The sequence below is a fragment of the Ranitomeya variabilis genome, chromosome 2, assembly GCF_051348905.1.
Source record: "Ranitomeya variabilis isolate aRanVar5 chromosome 2, aRanVar5.hap1, whole genome shotgun sequence".
NCBI lineage: Eukaryota > Metazoa > Chordata > Amphibia > Anura > Dendrobatidae > Ranitomeya > Ranitomeya variabilis.
The window spans coordinates 84991361-85015562 of NC_135233.1; the positions used below are offsets into that span (position 1 = coordinate 84991361).

The 24202-nt window shown below is 41.4% G+C and overlaps 1 protein-coding gene across 9 annotated transcripts in view; it reads right to left on the reverse strand.

Moving 5' to 3' along the window:
• Nucleotides 1–24202, reverse strand: part of PLCB4 (phospholipase C beta 4) — a 329182-nt gene that overhangs the window by 185896 nt on the left and 119084 nt on the right. For all 9 annotated transcript variants that reach the window (XM_077282633.1, XM_077282628.1, XM_077282632.1 and 6 more), the window contains one exon: nucleotides 7200–7262. The gene's annotated coding sequence lies outside the window, so the exon portion shown is untranslated. The remainder of the gene's footprint in view (nucleotides 1–7199; nucleotides 7263–24202) is intronic.

The following is a 24202-nucleotide window of genomic DNA, read 5'->3' on the forward strand; positions in this document are numbered from 1 at the left end:
TAAGATGTACTAACCTTTAAACTGCAGCTAAATTATGTTCATTGCTAATAATAACATTGCTAGATGAATTAAACCAAGTCTTTTTACATAAAATTGTGACATCTATTATAAAAATAGACATTTATAAGGTACAGTAATAATTATTTAAAGGGGTATCTCAATATCAGGTAAAGTTTAGAGAGCCTGACAGGAGAACCACAGGCAGCATAAATCAAAGACTGACAGTGTTATTGCTGCTGTGTATGGTTTGCTCTGAAATGTTGCACCATTTTATAGAAAATACTAGATGGTAGCCCGATTCTAATGCATCATGTATTCTAGAATATGTATGCAGTTTATTTATGAAGATTTAAGAATAATGCAATGAATACACAGGATTTTCTGGGTAAAATATTTACATTATCATTAAATATTATTGCTCATAGAACTTAATACAACTGAACAAAATTATTAAACAGATCATCAAAATATATAAACCATTACATGAACATCTAACTGTATTTAAATAAATTATCGGACGAATGAAGTACCGTACATCAACAATATAATATATTTGTTAACAATATCAATCCAAAATATTTTTGTACACCACATTTCTTGTGAATGGTTCCAATCCCGCGCCAATTCGCGGCTGGACTGCGCCTGTCACTGATTGGTCGCGGCCGGCCAGGAGCGACCAATCAGCGAAGCGTGGTTCAAATCCCGCGCCAAGTCGCGGCCGGACTGCGCCTGTCGCTGATTGGTCGCGGCCAGCCAGGAGCGACCAATCAGCGAAGCGTGGTTCAAATCCCGCGCCAATTTGCGGCCGGACTGCGCCTGTCGCTGATTGGTCGCGGCCAGCCAGGAGCGACCAATCAGCGAAGCGTGGTTCAAATCCAACGCCAACTCGCGGCCAGACTGCGCCTGTCGCTGATTGGTCGCGGGCGGCTGGCACGACCAATCAGCGACACGGAATTTCTGTCACAGACAAACAGACAGAATTAGACGATTATATAGTAGATACTTTTAAAAGCTGGTGGGAGACTAGTCAGATTGGAATACTAGTTCAAAAGGCAGGTCTCCAGTCCGCTCCCTTAGATTGACAGTTCTGTCTATAGGAGATATCTGTCAGTCGATGGATGGGAAGAACCGCTGGAGTCCTGCCTGTAGCTTTGCAGTAAGTTATTCTATTCAGCTATCTCTGGAGAATAAATAAAGTGGTGGCAGGAATGAACGGCCATTTCTCCAATTAGTAAGTTATCACCTCTCCTGTGGATAGATGGTGCAATATTTGGAATACAGTATTTCTTTTAAGAGGATGTCTGCTTTTTTGCTAAAAGTAATTCTTTATAACTGCATACTGTCACGGGGATTACGCGACAGAGAGAGGCCAGAAGATTGCGGCGTCTGGTCACACGAACACCTGCACTGATTAGAACTGCTTCACTATCTTATTAAACAGTGGAGGTTCTGTCATTGCAAGGGTTAATCATTTCAGTTGATCTCCTGGAGCTCTGCATCCTGAATTGTCTCAGCTGTTCAGTATTTGCCACTTCCCTCTGTCATATATGCTTGCCACAGGAACTTGGGAATTGCCAGTGATAGTTCACACTTCCTGGTTTGGTGTTGAAGGGGAAGTTCAGTGTCTAGAGAGTTGTTCAGAAGATTTCTGCTTGGTGTGAGTTTGCAAATTTATCCTCATCCATTTGGGATCTCCTTCCTATTTCTCCCCCGTTTCCCACTCTGTAGTTTTGAGAGTGTATTTGTATGATTGTAGTTTTCTTTTATCCCTGTCTGTCTACCCATCAGTCTGGTTAGTGTAATCCTATTCACTTTGGTCTCTCACCTCCCTGGGTGAGGGAGGGAACAGGTAAGGGTAAGATAGGAGCATAGCAATGTATGTGACCCTGGCATCTCCACCTTTCGGGGTAATCCGGGGGACAGGGATAGCCTAGGGCGCCCCCTAGTTCGAGGGATCAGGTAGGTGCTCACAGTCCCTATTCACTATGTGACACATAATTTTGAATCCTGACAGTGTGCACACCACACACTGTCAAGGTTCTCCAGTGTCGGGAGCGAGAGCCGGTGGTCACGTTATCACAAGTATGCAATTTGCATGCTTACGGACACATTCAAACTAGACATGTGCAGGCCCCCCTCACTACATGTGAATTGAACAAGGCCATGCATGTCTAGTCAGAATGCCACCACAAGTATGTAGATCGCATACTCGTGGACACATGACTGGCCTCTCTGTCCGATGCCGCTAGAGCATCCTGACAGCATGCAGTGTGCGCGCTGTGAGGATTCGGAAATCTGTAGTCATGTAAAGTAACTGCAAAACTTTACCAAAAGACTGGACACTGCCGTTAAGTCCTGTAGAGACAGGACAGCAGTTAGTTTCTAGAAGAGACATTAGACAACTGTAAGACCATGTAGGAGACTCCAAGTTTAGTGGAGAATACTGATAATGATAATAATACATGATAGAAATTAACTGACTATACCCAAAACCCACTGAAGCAATCGTAGAACCATAGACCACTAAGGTCACATCAGGGTGCCATCCCACAGTAAATGCAGAAGAGAACCATCAGGAGAACCACAGCACCAGTAGATGTTAGGCTCAGATGGGTTCAACCTGTGGAAAGAAATTGGAGCTTGATTCCAGTGTAGTCAAATTTTGCACTGTTCTCCTTGTAAAGTGTCCACAGGGAAGATTAATAAACAGCTCTAAATTCTTTCAAAAGGACCTTAAAAAAGATTTCTGGCCAGCAACAGAAGCATGCATTGAGAGATCACTTGTCTGCTAAGAATAAACCGGCATACGTCAATGAGTCAGTGTTATAAGTGTTTCCAGTTGTTCTTAGATTTGTGTTATTAATATTATATGATAATGGTACATGTATAATATGTGGCAAATTCAGATATCAATGTTTTTTTAGTATGCTGGAACCACACTGATCTCCATGGGAACCTTGGAATAATGACTGCAAGTCGCAGACACTGTCATCCGAAAGGTAAGAACAGGCATTGTCACGGCAGAATGTCGCTTTCATGCACCATTACAAGACACGCTCCTCAGATTCAGCCTCTATCAATTAGCTGCTGATGTCTATGGATATGTAAATGTTTTTGAGAGATTGTTCTCCATGGTGTCAGCGGTTCTTATGTCCTGGATGTCATTAGTTTATGATGAAGCGCTTCAGTCGTGTTTCACACCAGGAGCACTCTTCTTCTGGAGATAACATGTCAGCATGTTCCCAAACCACCGGCTGAGCAGGGGCAGTCTGGGACTTGCTATTTTTGGTTTAATATCACAAAAAAATTGGAAGAGATATAAATTAGCCTTTTGTTTGGATTTTACGTAGTTTCCTTGATCCTCACCTCATGCGTGCAACCTGAACAGTCGCACATCGGCCCAAGAGGTGAGAGGGCCCATTTCCACCTTGAAAACATGTGGAATTGTGCATTATGATGAGCTATTGGATGGCAAAGGGCCCATATACTGTTCTTGTACAGGGGCCCTCTTCTGTCTGCATCCACCAGTGGCTGTGTTATACAGTATAAGAAGCAGAAACTACGCTTCTTCCTCCTGTCCTGACAATCATGTGATGTGTCACGAGAATAACATAACTTACAATACCCAGATCAGCTCTGCAGTACAAACAGAAGCCTGAACTTGCCCTGTAACTGGGGTTAATGTACCAGCCAGAGTTACAGGGGAAATAGGCATTAATAAAAAATTTACTTAAATGTTGTAATGCCCCACAAAGGTATTTTATGACCTTATGGGGGAGGGGGGGGGACACACTATCTATGTACAGTACAGACCAAAAGTTTGGACACACCTTTATCATTTAAAGATTTTTCTGTATTTTCATGACTATGAAAATTGTACATTCACACTGAAGGCATCAAAACTATGAATTAACACATGTGGAATTATATACTTAACAAAAAAGTGTGAAACAACTGAAAATATGTCTTATATTCTAGGTTCTTCAAAGTAGCCACCTTTTGCTTTGATGACTGCTTTGCACACTCTTGGCATTCTCTTGTTGAACTTCAAGAGGTAGTCACCAGGAATGTTCTTCCAACAATCTTGAAGGAGTTCCCAGAGATGCTTAGCACTTGTTGGCCCTTTTGCCTTCACTCTGCGGTCCAGGTCACCCCAAACCATCTCGATTGGGTTCAGGTCTGGTATCTGTGGAGGCCAGGTCATCTGGCGTAGCACCCCATCTCTCTCCTTCTTGGTCAAATAGCCCTTACGCAGCCTAGAGGTGTGTTTGAGGTCATTGTCCTGTTGAAAAATAATTGATGGTCCAACTAAACGCAAACTGGATGGAATAGCATGTCGCTGCAAGATGCTGTGGCAGCCATGGTGGTTCAGTATGCCTTCAATTTTGAATAAATCCCCAACAGTGTCACCAGCAAAGCACCCCCACACCATCACACCTCCTCCTCCATGCTTCACGGTGGGAACCAGGCATGTAAAGTCCATCAGTTCACCTTTTCTGCGTCGCACAAAGACACGGTGGTTGGAACCAAAGATCTCAAATTTGGACTCATCAGAGCAAAGCACAGATTTCCACTGGTCTAATGTCCATTCCTTGTGTTCTTTAGCCCAAACAAGTCTCTTCTGCTTGTTCCCTGTCCTTAGCAGTGGTTTCCTAGCAGATATTTTACCATGAAGGCCTGCTGCACAAAGTCTCCTCTTAACAGTTGTTGTAGAGATGTGTCTGCTGCTAGAACTCTGTGTGGCATTGACCTGGTCTCTAATCTGAGCTGCTGTTATCCTGAAATTTCTGAGGCTGGTGACTCGGATAAACTTATCCTCAGAAGCAGAGGTGACTCTTGGTCTTCCTTTCCTGGGGCGGTCCTCATATGAGCCAGTTTCTTTGTAGCACTTGATGGTTTTTGCCATTGCACTTGGGGACACTTTCAAAGTTTTCCCAATTTTTCGGACTGACTGACCTTCATCTCTTAAAGTAATGATGGCCACTCATTTTTCTTTACTTAGCAGCTTTTTTCTTGCCATAATACAAATTCTAACAGTCTATTCAGTAGGACTATCAGCTGTGCATCCACCAGACTTCTGCTCAACACAACTGATGGTCCCAACACCATTTATAAGGCAAAAAATCGCACTTATTAAACCTGACAGGGCACACCTGTGAAGTGAAAACCATTCCTGGTGATTACCTCTTGAAGCTCATCAAGAGAATGCCAAGAGTGTGCAAAGCAGTCATCAAAGCAAAAGGTGGCTACTGTGAAGAACCTAGAATATAAGACATAATTTTCAATAGTTTCACACTTTTTTGTTAAGTATATAATTGCACATGTGTTAATTCACAGTTTTGATGCCTTCAGTGTGAATGTACAATTTTCATAGTCATGAAAATACAAAAAAAACTTTAAATGAGAAGGTGTGTCCAAACTTTTGGTCTGTACTGTATATAATCGTCTAAGGGGCACTTCCGTCTGTTTGTCTGTCTGTTTGTCTGTCTGTCTGTCACATAAATCCCAAGTCGCTGATTGGACCAATCAGCGACGGGCACAGCCCGGCCGAGAATCAGTCCCTCCCTACTTCCGTCCAGTTAGTGGCCGGCGCCCGCTCCATACTCCCCTCCAGTCAGCGCTCACACAGGGTTAATGGCAGCGTTAACGGACCGTGTTATGCCTTGGTTTAACGCACTCCGTTAACGCTGCTATTAACCCTGTGTGACCAACTTTTTACTATTGATGCTGCCTATGCAGCATCAATAGTAAAAAAAATCTAATGTTAAAAATAATAAAAAAACAAAAAAACTGCTATTCTCACCTTCCGTCGTCCGCCGATGCGCGCGCTGCTACCGCCAGCTTCCGTTCCCAGAGATGCATTGCGAAATTACCTAAAAAACTTAGCGGTCTCGCAAGACCGCTAAGTCATCTGGGTAATTTCGCAATTTATCTCTGGGAACAGAAGTTGGCGGTAGCAGCGCGTGCATCGGGACAGCTTCGCTGGACGCCGGAGAGTGAGTATATAACTATTCTTTATTTTAATTATTTTTTTTAACACGGATATGGTGCCCACACTGCTATATACTACGTGGGCTGTTATATACTGCGTGGCTGCTATATACTACGTGGGCAGTGTTATATACTACATGGGCAGTGTTATATACTGCATGGGCTGTGTTATATACTGCGTGGGCTGTGTTATATACTGCATGGGCTGGGTTATATACTGCGTGGCTGCTATATACTACGTGGGCAGTGTTATATACTGCGTGGGCTGTGCTATATATTACGTGGGCTGTGTTATATACTGCGTGGGCTGTGTTATATACTGCGTGGCTGCTACATACTACGTGGGCAGTGTTATATACTGCGTGTGCTGTGTTATATACTGCGTGGGCTGTGCTATATATTACGTGGGTTGTGTTATATACTGCGTGGGCTGTGTTATATACTGCATGGCTGCTATATACTACGTGGGCAGTGTTATATACTGTGTGTGCTGTGTTATATACTGCGTGGGCTGTGTTATATAGTGGTTGGCTGTGTTATATACTGCGTGGGCTGTGTTATATACTGCGTGGCCTGTGCTATACATTACGTGGGCTGTGTTATATACTACGTGGCTGTGTTATATACTGCGTGGCCTGTGCTATACATTACGTGGGCTGTGTTATATACTACGTGGCTGTGTTATATACTGCGTGGCTGCTATATACTACGTGGCTCCTATATACTATGTGTCCTGTGCTATATACTATGTGGCTGCTATATACATACATATTCTAGAATACCCGATGCGTTCGAATCGGGCCACCATCTAGTGTGAAATAAATGACAAAAAATAAATTGCCCCTGTTGAGTAAAACCCTGTGTGTTTGATTCATAAAACTATTTTCTACGGAAAGAAGGACACAATTTATCGCAAAATTTAATTTAGTGTTCGTTTTTACTTGTAAAAAAAAAATGTTAAAAACAGACACATATTTCCATTTTCCCTTAGATTTTCCTCGAAATCATAAAAAATATATATATAAAGAAATTACATTCAAAGTATCCAAATAAGAAACAATTTTTAGAGCCATTGAAACCACATGTGAAAAAGAAACCGAACATGTACCTGGTGACAAAGAGAAGGGGGAGAAATGGCATTGGACTTGGTAGTAATCTTTATAATCATTATTATGATTGAACACAAAAAACATATTTTTACTACTCACCGAGCAGGCGGCGTAAAACTTGTAAGCAGTGAACAACTTAACTAACTGTGGCAAAATGTTCACCTGTGAAAAAAAGAAAGAAAACTTAATAAATCTGCTTCACTGTTATACAATAAACAGAGACAACTGGCAATAATAAAAAATATTGTAATAATATTAGGAATGCAAGCATTAATACCATGCTGCTAAAAAAAGCAGCACATATATGTAAATCACTTTTGGGGAGACAAAATAGTAAGAAAAGTCTCTGTTCACATCCGTGTATGACCCTATATTGCTACAAAAAATAGTACATCATGCAGATCATCCATTTGGGTAGGGTTCTCAAACTCGTCTGGGATAATGGGCCATGACGGTTTCAGTCAATAATTTTTTTAGAATTTTTTTTATGTGTCAGTATGATGAAATGATGAAAATGCTACACTTTTCACACAGTTTTTATTTTTTTCCCCTACGATGTACATCGGAGGCACAATACCAGTCGTATCCTTTTTTTGTTTGTTTACTTTCATATCTACATAAAACAGAAGTTTTATAGTGCCAAAATATTTTTCCGGTATATGTCATATTTATTTATATATTTTCACATTTTTTTCCCTTTTATTCTTTTTATTTAGTTCCTATAAGGGACTTTAACTTTTACTGCAATACGCCTATACTGCAGGATATTAGCTCTGTCAGCTTAACGCTGACACTTCGCCTGTTCTGACACATTGTGCTCTCTAATATCCTGAGGATGTCCCGTGGCCCACAGATGACAGCTTTAGGCTACTTTCACACTAGCGTCGTTTGGCCTCCGTCGCAATGCGTCGTTTTGGAGAAAAAAACGCATCCTGCAAAAGTGCTTGCAGGATGCGTTTTTTCTCCACTGACTTGCATTAGCGACGCATTGCGACGGATTGCCACACGTCGCATCCGTCGTGCGACGGATTCGTCGTGTTTTGGCGGACCGTCGGCACAAAAAAACGCTACATGCAACGTTTTTTTGTGCCGACGGTCCGCCATTTCCGACCGCGCATGCGCGGTTGGAACTCCGCCCCCTCCCCCCCGGACCTTACAATGGGGCAGTGGATGCGTTGAAAAACTGCATCCGCTGCCCCCGTTGTGCGGCGCTTTCAACGCTAGCGTCGTTGCGTCGGCAAGTCGCATTGCGACGTGCAGTGCACGACGCTAGTGTGAAAGTAGCCTAAGGGTATGGCTCCACGGTCCGGCGGGGCGGCGGTATCGCCGCAGCGGCGAAGCCGCTCGGTGCTAAGCCCCGCCCCCTTTCTGGGACGCGATGGTGCCGGATGTGTACAGTACACATCCGGGATCATCGCCCCCCCTCCCATAGCGCCCTGTGATATGCCTTGTGGGGACGCTGCGTCCCCGCAAGGTGTACGGACATGCTGCGATCTGAAAAGATGCGCAGCATGTCCGGAGTCGCAGGGCCACCGCATGCGTGTTTCCACGCATAGTGGAGACGGGATTTCATAAAATCCCCTCCACTATGCTGGAACATCTGGACGCTGCTTGTTTGACGCTGCAGCGTCAAACAAGCAGCGTTAACTTACCGTGGAAACATACCCTTAGAGTATGTGCACACACTGCGGGTCCGCAGCGGTTTCCCATGAGTTTACAGTACAATGTAAAGCTATGGGAAATCAAATCCGCAGTGCACATGCTGCGGAAAAAAACGCGCGGAAACACAGCGGTTTATTTTCCGCAGCATGTTAATTCTTTGTGCGGATTCCGCTGCGGGTTTGCACCTGCTCCAATAGACATCTGCAGGTGAAAACCCGCAGAGGAAACCGCAAAAGAAACCGGGATAAATCCGCAGTAAAAACCGCAGCGGTTTTCAAAATCCGCTGCGGAAAATTCCGCAATGGAATCCGCAGCGTGTACACATGGCCTTAGAGGCTGCATGCAGCCCCCGAGTTGCGGGTTTCAGACATCTTTCATTAGAGTATTACATACAGAATTTTTTTTTTGTAATCATATCATTTTTATAAGCACCAAAAACGGTAACAAACATTTTGATTTTTTTTTAATTTTGTTATACAAACATTAGAAAATTACAGAACATAATAAGTAAAAAACAATACAATGTATAATATAAAATACCAAATAATGTTCAACAACATTCTCAACCATGATCAGTTTACATTTATATACATTGATGAATAATCACAAATTATAACCAAACCAGATGAATAACGAAAGAACATATAATTTCTCCTGGCTGTCTGCTCTCCTTTTCCTTACGTCACAGTGTACTTATATCTCGATTGTATCCATTCATATACCGGGAAAGTGTTTAATATTCAGTTATTCATGTACATGTATTCCATTTATGCCTCATTCTCCGAGAGTATCTTGTTTAATGCAAAGCAACCAATGTGCGGCCTAGAGCCGGGTTCCTTAGGAGGTTTATGAAGCAACACCTGGAGTAGTCAGCCATTGTTCCCACATGTTTATACATTTAGTGCCTTTCTTTTGATATTTGCTCCTCTTTCCATAGGTAGGGTATTATTACGGCTTTTAGTTCTTCTAAGATTCTATTGCCATGGGGGAGTCCAAATCCACCCCATCTTCTAAGATACCATGAATACAGATTTTGGGTCACAGTTGCATTTGTATCTTACTATTCCTTTCTAGTAGGTCCCTAATTTTGGACACTTCCGTACCATATACATCAGATGAGCGCCACCGCAACCACATCGTGGGCAGGAGTCATCTATTCTTAGTCCTATTTTAAAGAGAATACTTAGGGTTCTATAAACCCTATGTCTAAGAAAAATTTGGGAGTGGACAACTAAGGTGTTCACTCCAACACATCCCACCACTGTTCTATGGGACCCACATGCTCTTCCCACTTTGTATAGATGTATGGTTAGTAAATGCCTGTATATATATGAAATTAGGCCTTTTGTAGTACCGGCAGTGGCCCTTGCATCTGCTATGGGATGATTCTCAATGGAGATGGTATTTATTTTAACTTGTGCATTATATGCTTGTCGTATTCGCAGGATTTGGTAAAACATTCTAACACAGAGGTTTGTTTGTTTTTTTAAAGTGGATCTGTTTCGAAATCCATGCAAAAAAAGAAGATGAGTGAACATACTCTTAAACTTCAATTTGGTCCTTCATGTGATGGATGCGGCAGATGGTACTCCTCCTGTTATAGATGGAGGTGAGGATGCAAATGTGAAGGTGCTTGACCCTTCAGTCCTGAAGGTGTGGTACCAGGTGGGGAGAAGCACTTATATTTTGGGGACTACCTCTGCAGGGAGACCTTTACTCTCAGGAATTTCCTAAATATGGCCTGTCCGTTGTCCCCCGATAACCAGCATCAATTATTACCGTTCTACACGGAACTTTGCTTGTGAGGCAGGAGGACTTGTGAATTTCTGGACCAGAATTTCTGACATGGTGCTTCCCCCTATGTGTTTAATTGATGTGATTTTAAACTACACTGATCTAATTTGAATGAAAAGTCAGAGGCATGCCAATTCACATTATGAGTATTCATACATTCTGCTTGTATTCCGGGGGGATTAAATGCTGTGTTTTGAAACGTTGGCTCTGACAGGCATGCTAATCTTGCCACATGCCATCTGTTATAGAACAGTCAAGATAAACTCCTGATGCTTGAGATGCTGAGCAATTCTCTGCAAGTCCCTTGGGAGTAGAAAATGTGTTAAAAGAAATTAAAACGTTTATTTTTATTATTATCTCCGCTTTCTTTACCTAAAAAGGTCCAGGAGCGGCAATTAACGAAAGTCAACAAAACGTACATAGTGATGGTGCAGTTAATTCATTAATTAAAAAGAAGTGAGGACAAGTTTTTGTATCTCCCTAAAAGCTGAACTGGGGGATCGGGATGCAACAATTAATTACCTTAGGGCAGGTGCAGACGAGTGTATTTTCTATCCAAGTGCGATGCGACAAAACATCGGATCACACTTGGACCAATGTTATTCTATGGGGCTCTGCACATGTCCGATTTTTTTTCCTATTTGTATAAATAAGCTCTGTGATTGAAACGTTATTGTGGCTGCCGGGTACACATAAATTGGCCAATATAAGTATTTTAAATTTTTTATATTTTCCAGAGCTATAATGCAATTAAAATTTCATATATTTCATGTTTTCAGGCTATAGCGCTACAGAGTGCTACTTTATTTGTTGGTTATATATGGAGATGGCACACCTGATTTCTGTTTGGAAGTGAGTCAGTCTTTTGACATTTGTATACATAGGCTCTCTGACTGAGCCCTCCATCCATCAGCCACAGGCGATTTTTATTATAGTAGTATCCTACCTTCCCATAAAAATGTAGGCTTCAGCCTAAGGGCTGTCCCACACGTCCAGATAATTCCGGTACCGGAAAAAAATCGTTACCGGAGTTATACGTGTCCGTGTGCCCGTGAGCTCACATAGGCCATACGTGCGGCACACGTGTGCCGCCCGTGTGCCGAGTGGGTACCACACGGAGCGTGTGGTACCCACGCGTGTGGTACACTGCATCGTGCTGAAGCCGCGATTCATATCTTCTGTGCAGCAGCGTTTGCTGCATAGAAGATATGAATAATAGTGTTTAAAAGAAAGATCTATCTGTCCGCCGCCCTCCCACCCCCTGTGCGCCCCCCCGCTGTTCTGAAAATACTCACCCGCTTCCCTCGTTGGCTGTCACTGCTTCCTGTGCTGGCCGCGCCTTCTACTGTATGCGGTCACGTGGGGCCGCTCATTTACAGTCATTAATAGGCGGCTCCACCCCTATGGGAGGTGGAGCCACATATTCATGACTCTAATCGGCGGCCCCACGTGACCCACTGCTGCACAGAAGATATGAATCGCGGCTTCAGCACCATGTGGGGGGGACAGCGCTTACTGTAGCGCTGTCTCCTGCACGCCACATGGACTGCACACAGAGAAGGTCCGTGTGTGGTCCGTGTTTTACACAGACCCATTGACTTTAATGGGTCCGTGTAATACGTGCGCTCCCACGAACACTGACATGTCTCCGTGTTTGGCACACGGAGACACGGTCCGCAAAAAATCAATGACATCTGCACAGATGCATTGATTTTAATGGGTCTACGTGTGCCAGTGGCTCCGGTACGTGAGGAAACTGTCACCTCACGTACCGGAGCCACTGACGTGTGAAACCGGCCTAAGAGAGGATTCACATTAGGCAGGTTCCCAGCAGCAATAATCACCTTATCGTCGTTGCTGGGTACACATGAATTGGCCGATTTATGCGCTAAGTATTCTCAATGTTTCCCATTTTCTAGAGCAGTAATGGAATTCAAATGTCACATATTTCATGTTTGCATGCTATAGCGCTACAGAGTGCTACGTAATTTGTTGGTTAATGAATTGCCTTAAGGCAGGTGCAGACAAGTGTATTTTCGATCAAAACATCAGATCGTAGTTGGACCAATGTTATTCTTTGTGGCTGTGCACATGTCTGATTTTTCCCCTCGGACAGAGTGTGTCTAAGGAAAAAATCGCTGCATGCTAAGTTTGATCCAATATCCAGATCACACCCAGAAATGCAGGTAAATAAACGCATGGGAGATATCGGACTGCACTCTGATGACAACTGAGTTCAGTCCGATTTCAGTGCATTGATACTATGGAGAAGATAGAGAAATCTTGTTCTCCATCTTCTCACCGGCACTATGGTGCTCTCATCTGAGAGAATCGGATCACAATATGCTGACACTCGGATCTGAGTTTGATCAGAGTTCCATTTGCATAATTGGCCCTATTCTCTCGGATGTGAGAATTTACGGCCATCTGCCCCTGCCCTTACAGAGGCCATGCTGAAGTCAGCTAACGCCTTTATCATGAAAGGCTCCCGGGCACGATTCTTCCTTTGTGTTTTTTTAAGTCACTTTTCTTTTTGCTGTCTTGCGGTATTGGGTGATGTTTCTTTTTGCTTAATTATTCCAAATGGTGCAAGAGGGTTCATGATTATTGGGCAATATAAAAAATGTTTGTTATTTTAAAAGGGGCATGAGTTGTTAGAAAGTGGCATACACCTATTAACATTTGCGACAAAATTTCTGGCATATAGAAAAAATTTAAAAAAAACATTCCTGGGGAGAGGAATGGAATACCTACAGTATATACAAAAAAAATCGGCTAATTTTCTACATGTTTCAAATAATAAATCAGCTGGATTACTAAAACTACCACCAATAATGGAGAACAGAAAGAAAAACAGACAAAAAAAATGGCCTTCAAAATAGGCGTAACTAAAAAAAAAAAATAATAAAATTGAAAAAGCTAGACAAAAAAATAACCGTAAGTGCAATAATGAATAGCACCCTGAGTTTTCTGGGCTGTTTTTGAATGGAGAAGTTGCTTATTTTTTTTTTTATATCTCCCGATATATTCCCTCGCGTAATCTCTGGTCCTCCTAAGATCTCTTTCTTTCCTTCACACGAATTCATTCCTCACCCAATCACCTCCAAGACTTCTCCCGAATATCCCCCATCCTCTGGAATTCTGCTCCCCAACACGACCGATTGTCCACTACATTTGGATCCTTCAGACTGAACCTGAAAACCCATCTCTTCAAGAAAGATGCAATGGCCGAGCTGCCTCCTCATCAGCACCAGAGCTACTGAAACCCCCAACCTGCTGTCTCCTCCTCCCCATCATCCTGTAGAATGTAAGCCCAAAAGGAAGGGTCCTCTTCCTCTGTACCGGTCTATCATTGCTAGATTGTCTACTGTAAATGACATCTGTATTTTGATGTAACCCCTTCTCATGTACATCAACATGGTATCAATGGTGCATTATAAATAAATAATAATTTTATCTGCAGAAGCCAAAATGGATGAAATGTAGTATAACGTAGTGATTGAAGTGAATACCTGGCACATAACACATGGACAGACTGTGTCCACCACAGTGAGAGCTGCTGCTTATCTCTGCCTGACGCGACCAGTTTTGGACGAACGCTATCCGTGGTTCTCATACTACACGCAGTTTGTAGTGTGAAATCCGGTAACAGATTTGTTTAAAAATACAGAAAACAAAATGCTTACTATGCTTATATTTTTTCATTTACGACCTTCGTTTTATTTTACTTTCTTATACAGCGCCATTAATTCGATAGCGCTTTACAGCCATTATCGGCACTGTCCTCAAGGGGCTCACAATCTAAATTCCCTATCAGTATGTCTTTAGAAAGTGGGTGGAAACCGAGAACCTGGAGGAAACCCACAAAAACATGGGGAGAACATACAAACTCCTTGTAGATGTTGTCCTTGGTGGGGTTTGAACGCAGGATCCCAGTGCTACAAAGCCACGGTGCTAACCACTGAGCCATTGTGCTGCCCCTTTTACTTCCTTTACCTTCCATACAAAAATACAGAAAACTATAATGTAACTCAATACATGAAATAGGTTTGGCTTTATTCATTTATTATATTGCTCGGAAGACAATGGCACCGTCCGATCGTGTGGTTTCGGCAGCTCCGTTTATACGTTGGCCTTTCTCAAAGAGAACAAGGTGCAGGAAACCATGGCTCTGTGAGCGGACAAAGCAGCCGAACAATACCAATCCTCTGACCATGGGCTGTGATTATTATTACTGTATGTAGATGATTTCTCACATGAAGATATACTTGACACATTTGTACATTTATCACAGGATAAAAATAACACTATTCATCTGGCATTTTATAAAGCATCGTCTTATCAAATATGCTTCTCAACATGGATCCGAGTGAGTGCGTGTGCTAAAAATACTTCCAATCCTGAGTAATAGAAACGTTTTCTATTCTATTGCTCTGAGCAAAAACTGCCGTGTCCCTGGTTGACCAGTTCGATCAGAAGCCAAAGCGGACAGGCTGCAGCAAGTTAGCCGTCCTTCAAAAATCAGAATACATTATAGTGAACTAAAAAAAATAGAGGCCTTTGAAGACAATTTATTTTTTACCTAAAGAATCACTCCTCAAATCAAAATTTTTATCCTCTTAATATACAGCTCTGGTAAAAATTAAGAGACCACCACATCAAAGCCCTGTCATGGGCTGCCCAATCTCCAGACCTGAACCCCATTGAAACCTCTGGAATGTAATCAAGAGGATGTAAGCCATCAAAGAACTGCTTACATTTTTATGCCAGAAGCAGTGTGAAAGACTGGTGGAAAGCATGCCAAGACGCATGAGAGCTGTGATTAAAAATCATGGTTATTCCACAAAATATTGATTTCTGAACTCTTCCTGAGTTTAAACATTAGTATTGTTGTTTCTAAATGATTATGAACTTGTTTTCTTTGCATTATTTGAGGTCTGCAAGCAATGCATTTTTTTTTATTTTGACCATTTCTCCTTTTCAGAAAATAAATACACAATTTATCGCTTGGAAATTCGGAGACATGTTGTCAGAAGTTTATAGAATAAATGAACAATTTACATTTTATTAAAAACTATACCTATAAAGAGAAAAATCAGACAAACTGAACATTTTGCAGTTTTCTCTTAATTTTTGGCAGAGCTGTATTGCAGTCATCATATCATACAGAACTGTGTACTTACAATTGCTCGTTTCGCCTTTCTACCCAGCTAATTATTTTCTTTTCTATTAAGTCTATGACATCACGTGATGAAAAACTGACTAATTGAATCCTTCTATGCTCTATGTAGAAACAGGAGGTCAATTTTCCCTGTATGAGTCACGAGTCACTGCAAAAGTCCCTGGCAGGGGGAGGAGCATGTTTGAGATGTCCCATTGAGCATGTTTGAGATGCTCTGGATCGGAGTAAACAATAGTGTGTTCAAGTTCCTGCCAATATCCAGCATCTTCCCACGGCCATTGAAGAGGAGAGGACCAACACTCCACAGGCCTCAATCAACAACCCGATCAACTCTATGCGAAGGAGATGTATTGCACTGCGTGATACAAATGTTGGCCATATCAGACACTGACTGGTTTTCTGACCCTCCCAGACCACCCATACAGTAAAACTGCACATTTTAGAATGGCCTTTTATTGTGACCACCCTAAGGCCCACCTGTGCAATAATCATGTGTCTAATTTGCAGCTGGATATGCCACACTGGTGAGGTGGATGGATTATCTCGGCCAAGGAGAAATGCTCACTAACACAGATTTAGACAAAATTGTGAACAATATTTAAGAAAAAAAAAGCCTTTTGTGTCCATAGAAAAAGTCTTAGATCTTTGAGTTCAGCTCATTAAAAATGGGAGCAGAAAAAAAGGGTTACATTTATTTTTTTGTTCAGTATATTAACCCCTTTCTGACCTCGGACGGGATAGTACGTCCGAGGTCAGATACCGCGCTTTGATGCAGAACTCCGGCGGTGAGCCTGCATCAAAGCCGGGACATGTCAGCTGTTTTGAACAGCTGACATGTGCCCGCAATAGTGGCGGATGAAATCGCGATTCACCCGCCGCTATTAACTACTTAAATGCCGCTGTCAAACACAGACAGCAGCATTTAACCGGCACTTCTGGCCTTCGGGCCGAAAATGAGCGCATCGACGACCCCGTCACATGATCGGGGGTCAGCGATGCTTCTGCATAGTAACCATAGAGGTCTTGAGACCTCTATGGTTACTGATGCCGGTTTGCTGTGAGCGCCACCCTGTGGTCGGCGTTCATAGCACACCTGCATTTCAGCTACATAGAAGCGATCTGATGATCGCTGCTATGTAGCAGAGCCGATTGAGTTGTGCCAGCTTCTAGCCTCCCATGGAGGCTATTGAAGCATGGCAAAAGTTTAAAAAAAAAGTGAAAAAAAATGTGAAAAAAATAAAAAAAATATAAAAGTTTAAATCCCCCCCCTTTCGCCCCATTCAAAATAAAACAATAAGAAAAAAATCAAACCTACACATATTTGGTATCACCGCGTTCAGAATTGCCCGATCTATCAATAAAAAAAAGCATTAACCTGATCGCTAAACGGCGTAGCGAGAAAAAAAATCAAAACGTTTTTTTGGTCGCTGCGACATTTCAATAAAATGCAATAACGGGTGATGAAAAGAACGCATCTGCACCGAAATGGTATAATTAAAAACGCCAGCTCGGCACGCATAAAATAAGCCCTCACCCGACCCCAGATCACGAAAAATGAAGACACTACGGGTATCATAAAATGGCGCAATTTTTTTTTTTTTTTAGCAAAGTTTGGAATTTTTTTTCACCACTTAGATAAAAGATAACCTAGACATGTTTGGTATCTATGAACTCGTTATGACCGGGAAAATCATAATATCAGGTCAGTTTTACCAATTACTGAACCTAGCAAAAAAGCCAAACAAAAAACAAGTGTGGGATTGCACTTTTTTTGCAATTTCACCGCACTTGGAATTTTTGTCCCAATTTCAAGTACACGACATGGTAAAACCAGTGATGTCATTCAAAAGCTAAACTCGTCCCGCAAAAAATAAGCCCTCACATGACCATGTTGATGGAAAAATAAAAAAGTTTTGGCTCTGGGAAGGAGGGGAGCGAAAAACAAACACGAAAAACGGAAAATCCCAAGGTCATGAAGGGGTTAATAGGATAAAAACTTTGATGGGAGTGATTCTTTAAATGCATGAATTTTTGGCTTGATTCATTTTTGAACTTGAGGGTCATTTAAAAAAATGGCACCTTTTGGCTTGTACAGGCTCTTTGTTTCACTACAGGTTGCCGAATCTGTGAGAAAGGCCGGCGTCACACTTGCGAGTGCAATGCGAGAAACTCGCTCATCAATACTCGGCACTGCCGCCGGCACTTGGGACCTGAGCGTGCGGTTGCACAGAAATACATGCAGCTGAACGCTCCGGTCCTGAGTGCCGGGTATTGATGCGCGAGTTTCTCACATTGCACTCGCAAGTGTGACCCCGGCCTAAGGTTGTTCTGACAGGGAGTCTGTAAACCTCACCTACCAAAAAGCTCCTTCTCTTTTAACTAGTTCAGGACCGGGCCATTGTTCCCCTCCCCCATTCCTGACCAAGCACAATTTCTGGATTTAACAAACATGCACTTTTACTGGCAGTAAAAAAAAAAGTTATTTTCTGGATGAATGGGGTTTACATTTTTAATTTTTGTGTTTTTTTCATATTTCTTTTTATTTTTTAAATGTATTTATTGTTTACGACCATAATGGGTCACTAAAACATTTCATATTGAATTCACCTTTACCGCAGAATAGAAATAGTGAAGATTCGCAATTCAAGTATATAAAATCTGCATTGCGGGATAGTTTACACTGAAGATTTTCCTGCGTTCTTAAGATTCCTTATGGTCTCATTCGCAATAGTGCTACTGAAATACACAGAGGAGCCCTGAACAGTGTGCAGCCCGTGAGACAGGAGGGCACAGAGTGGAGGACACATTCAGCAGAAAGCGGAGGGTATGAAGCTAAGAAACATATGGCTTCTATTGAATCCGCAGTGAGTGTGCGCTCAAGCAGAACCTGTGCGCTTCTGTCTCAGGAGCGGCGCACTCTTCAGGGTCTATTGTGCTTCAGTGGTGGTCTCAACCTTGCAAATATGAAAAAATGCACAAAAGTTTAATTACTCTTCAACACCCCACTATTAACCATAATGAAAAGCAGATGCAGAGCCCCCTATATAGTTAAAGTAGAACAATGGAAATTCTGCCGTTTCCTCCCTTGCAAACATCTAATCACTGGGACGGGATTTCCTAATCAGATGATCTCTTCTAAATCATGCAATTTTTTAAGCCGATTCTGTTGTATTTTGCTGATTGTGTTTTGGGACCACTTGTAAAGTAAATTGATTGTGTGCTCGCTGCCTGCAACAAATGACACAAATGCAACAAACGATGAATTCATCTCTTTTAACATCTGTCTTGATTGAAGCAGTTTGAAATGATTTACTGACATAAGTTCAACAACTGGTCAAAACCTGTCATCAAAGTATACGATTATTGATCACGTAGGCTTAACATCGCATAGATAGGGCAGTGAAAAGAAACATCAAAGTTTTATTCTGAATAACCTATGCAGATGTATCCACGGCTAACTGAGCAGACGTCTGACTGCGCTACGTAAGGAGTTTCCCAAAGTGCTATCCATACGAAAAACTGACAAATGTTACTCAGTTGGCCCATTCAGATGACGTTTTAACACTGACCGAATTCTATGCTTAAAAAAAATGCAGCACCAGTCTCATCCATAAGTTAGATCACAATTAACTATTCAGGTCTATGGCTTTGTAAAAAAAAATTGGATTCCATAAAGATCAGACATATTGCATCCGATTTTAACAGCTACATTTCAGTTCTTAACTTAAGGAACGGCTTTTGATGTTGTAAATTTTAATCACTGCTGATATATAAAAATGAATGCCATAAAGATCCCGTACAGACTGCATAAGAATAAAAAACTGATGATTTTTAATACACGCGTGAGAGACAAAAGTGAAGTTTGCCATGAAGCTGAATAGTAGTGTAGTATCTGTACTATTAGCGGTATCTACATCGGTAGGTATAAGTATGGGCTGCGAGGTGGCACGGTGGATAGCACTGTCACTTTGCATTGATTTGCTCCCATGTCTGTGTGGGTTTCCGGGTAATCTACTTTCATTCCAAACACCAAATTGAAACTCAAACATAGACCATACAAAAGTAATCTAGGGAGACCCAGAATAGTAGTAGACCCAAAAGAAGGGACGTACACAACCTAAAGTAAAATTGAAAATATTTATTGATATATCAGAAAAAGGAGGGTTTTTTGGTGTAACCCGTGTTTTGCCTTTGCACATTTATAACATTATATATTTTATATTTTTCTTATTGCACCTGTGGGCTATTTATCTTATCTTACCCAATTGGGTTTTATTAGTACTATAATATTGTATGTGGCCATCACTATTTTTTGGTGTACCTACCTACTTTACTTTTTTAATTTATGAACTTGGTTGCTCAGGGGTCACTCAGCCTTGTTCTATACCCTTTTCAGTATTCACCTGTATCATTATTTTCATTTTTTTTTTAAACTCCTTTTATCTGACAGATCAATAAATATTTAAAATTTCACTTTGGGTTGTATACTTCCCTCCTTTCGGGTCTTCAACCACCACATTGGTAGGGAATTGAGTCCACAAGGAGGAGAATGATGAAAAGAACGTAATGAAGTGCAGAATATGTTGAATCTATATAAGAAAGCACAATAAATAATAATATGGAGTCATGCTATATCAATCCATAAAAATGCATGAGGCCTTCGTGTAATGATCTTCATGATCTTCGCCTAATGTACAAAAGCAACAACACAGAAAATAGTAACACAACACACTAAGGGCTCGTATTTCCTGTCCACATGCGATCTGACAAAACATCGGATCGTACTCCTTCATCTGCTGCTCGTGTTTACTTCCATCTGCATTTGCTGAACATGTAAGCTGTTGCTGCTTTGCAATAACCTGAGACTATTAACCAGGCCTCCCTGGTTGAGCTAAGATATGATTTGAACTGCCTTATAAGCATATCTATCTGTGTCTGGACTAAGACAAGGATTTATTCGTGTCAAGTATCCTCAAGAATAACTGTGCTTCATAGACTTTCTGCTTGATTGCATTTTTCTCTGAAGTTTCCTATAGACTGCTAAGCTGCGTTTATTATTTGCACCAAGTGTTGTGGACTTGAGTTTCTCTCTGCACCTGTTTGAATCACCGTGTGATAATATAGACTTTACCACTTATAAAACTGTGTCCTGTAGTTGTCTTGTTCTACGCAAAGAGTCTCCTGAGTTATCCCCTATAATTATTACAACTTCCAACTCTGTGCGCTGAGTACATTTGGCTGCCGCAGGAGCTGCTATCAGATCCATAGCGATCTGATATTGATGACATATCCTAGGAACCCCATTAACATAGCGTCAGCCAATACAATGGTTGCTTGCCCTGCACTTGTGTTGCAAACAAATAATATTCCCATGTCATATTCCGGATCCATCTGACTTACTGTGGGTTAATATGAATGACTTTTATAATGAGCTGAAGAAAGGAAACCGAATCCTCGATACAGACGCAAAGCTGGGATCTGGCAATGCCAGTTACGTTGCCTCAAGTTACGCTGTATGAGTGACCTAGAAATGGAAGAAATCCGCTCCAACTATAAAAGCAAAAGCTTTCACACAGAAAAACATCTAATTCTTACTGACAGGCAATTTATTCCAGGAAAAGAAAAATAAGAGAAAACAGAAGACAAAAAAGCAACAAATCTCAGCAAAAGTCCTGGGATCATCTGCAACGCAGAAGCTTATTCCCTGAACCAGTCTGAGGTCAGAAGGTGCCATGAACTCCACACCAGCTATGATGGGTGACAAAAAGTCTGACATTATTATCATTTTAGAGTCATCAATGATGGAAAATGTACAGAACTAGTGGGATTTTAAAGCTGTTTCCAAGTGTTTATAGCTGGAGTGCCCCATACACATTAGTGGAAAACTGCCAATCGTGCCATTTTCGGCAAATATCTAATGTGCGTGGAAGTGTTACGTCCCCACCCAACAGAGAGAGTCAAGGAAAAGAAAGTTCTTTAGGTAAGATGTCACTGCCAAAGGGTCTGACCATGGCTTATCCATACATCTACATACACATATATCTACATACACATGCATGTATACTGGGGAAACCGAATAAACTGTTGAGAGCTGATCAGTCTTTTCCTAAAGATCGACATTATGAAATGATGGTGAGCCCGGAGGGTCTGCTCAACTGCGGACCGGTGTGATGTCAAGATCTTTTATTCCCTCCACTAACTTATATGGGGTACATGATCATTTTTATTTCTGCAGATAGCAGAGCAGAATTAGCAGATAATTTTATAATTTTACATATGAACACGTTGTCTTTTTTAGGTGGGTCCGCTCTGAAGCCCGCCCAACATATGCTTTTCTATGCCGTTCATATGTTTAGGCTTTTTAGCATCTTTAAACAGCTTCAGGTTTCCAAAGAAGCCAAGAGGATAAAAAGAAGTGAGCAGACCATTTCTCTGGCATTTTCCGCTCTGAATACGCTGTATACTTTAGGGTACAAGTCAATAAGGAAACTCAAAAGACGCCAGGACATCCTAGCAGTTTTTTAAATATTGAATGAAGTTTTAAAAAAAGGTGCCACCAAAATTCTGGAAAAACTGTAAAAAAAATTTAAAAAGGCACTTAGGTAACAATCGGAAAAAAAACACCTCAAAAGATGATAAAGAAAAAAACTCCCATATTTCCTGGAGTGTCTTCCTTTTGAAAAACGTCCACCTGAAAGAGAAGTTGAAAGCAATGACAAACTCCAAAATCTCTTAAAATACGCTGCACAAAGCCTGTGCAGCATTCTGTAAGTGTCTTTGCAGTGTCGTTGCATTATAAAATCGCTTTTTTTTTTTTTACAGAGGAAGATGTGACTTCACAAATGGGGAAAGGAAATTCCAAGAACACACTGCAAAAAAAATCACACCAAAAATGCGTAAAAAAATGCATCAAAAACGCCTTTTCTACACAGCGCTTTTCCTGTCAAAAGGGAAGGTTCTGGGAGCAGAAAAAAGGCTGCAAAAACATGAAGTGTGAACATACCCTTAAACTTAAATGAACGGTCATCAACATTGATTTTTAATCCTACATTTTGCTCAGTTATCAGCTTATTGGTGGCACGTTTATGTGGACTAGAGATAAAAAAAAATAGTGGCCAATTATCAACCTTTCTCAAGAGGCCTTTAGCCAGAATTCAAGTACCGTAACTAATAAACAGCTTCTTCAATGGAGCAAGCCCATCCATGTACAGCAGTATACGATCAGCCAGTCATCTGAATTTCCATCATGTCATACTACATACATGGCCAACTGGAGATTCCATCGGCGTAAACAACTGATGACGTGTTTCTGAAGTCAAAGACTGCCTTGATGTAATTTTTATCTTTTAAGTAGATCAATATACACAGATGACAGCGAAGCATGGTAAAATACACGTATGTCAAAGAATTCCTAGCCATGCAAACAACAGGACATAAATAGCCTATCATCAACTACTACATAGAATACCCCACACAAAGATGATTAGAAGGCAATGTGTACTAATCAAAAATTCAATTTTATTAAAGTATTGCAAAGTTTAAAAACCATATTGACAGCTTTGGGGAATAGGACAGTATCCCTCTCCCATTACCAATGTTGACATGCGGCAGCAGGTGAATAAACGGGGCACATCCCATAAAAGACATTATCATAGGAGGCATTTACGTCTCTATTAATTTGATCCATAATAACATCATATAATTCTTCTATGACAGATATGCATCACTATATTTGTATAACCTATCTTGCCCCACTCAGTGAAAAGTCCACACCGCTACAATAGATGAAGCACTAACTATGTAAGGTGTTATCATATAACACATAGGCAGTCAGTGGACCGGTATAATTACCTATTCAAAAGTGGAGACTGGAATGTAGATTCCCCGCTGTCACCTGGACCCGCACGTCTGCCCCAATGTCAACATTGGTAATGGGAGAGGGATACTGTCCTATTCCCCAAAGCTGTCAATATGGTTTTTAAACTTTGCAATACTTTAATAAAATTGAATTTTTGATTAGTACACATTGCCTTCTAATCATCTTTGTGTGGGGTATTCTTTTAAGTAGATGTATGGCACCAGATAAACATGGCTGCACTCGTCTGAAAAAAAGCACCACTATTGCCCATGGGCTGTAAGAGCTACAGTAAGACGTTTCAGCACCACCTAAGTAAAAGTCTTCTTTTCTTTTTCATCTACGATGTATTAATTCATTATTTAGATCTGTTAATACTCGGTAAGAAGAAAGTCAATAATGAGACTTCACCAAATACAAGAAAGCAAAGTTATAAGAAGAGAGCTAGATTCAACCGCGAGAGTCTCCATAATTACCATTATTAAAACCTTCCAGTCACGCTGAGAAGATTGGCCGTTCCACTTTATTGTAGGCTTGTTGACTGCTCGTTTTCAACACTGTCACACATCATTTCCATTTATTTTTGTAACCTCTTGTACTATGGGTAAA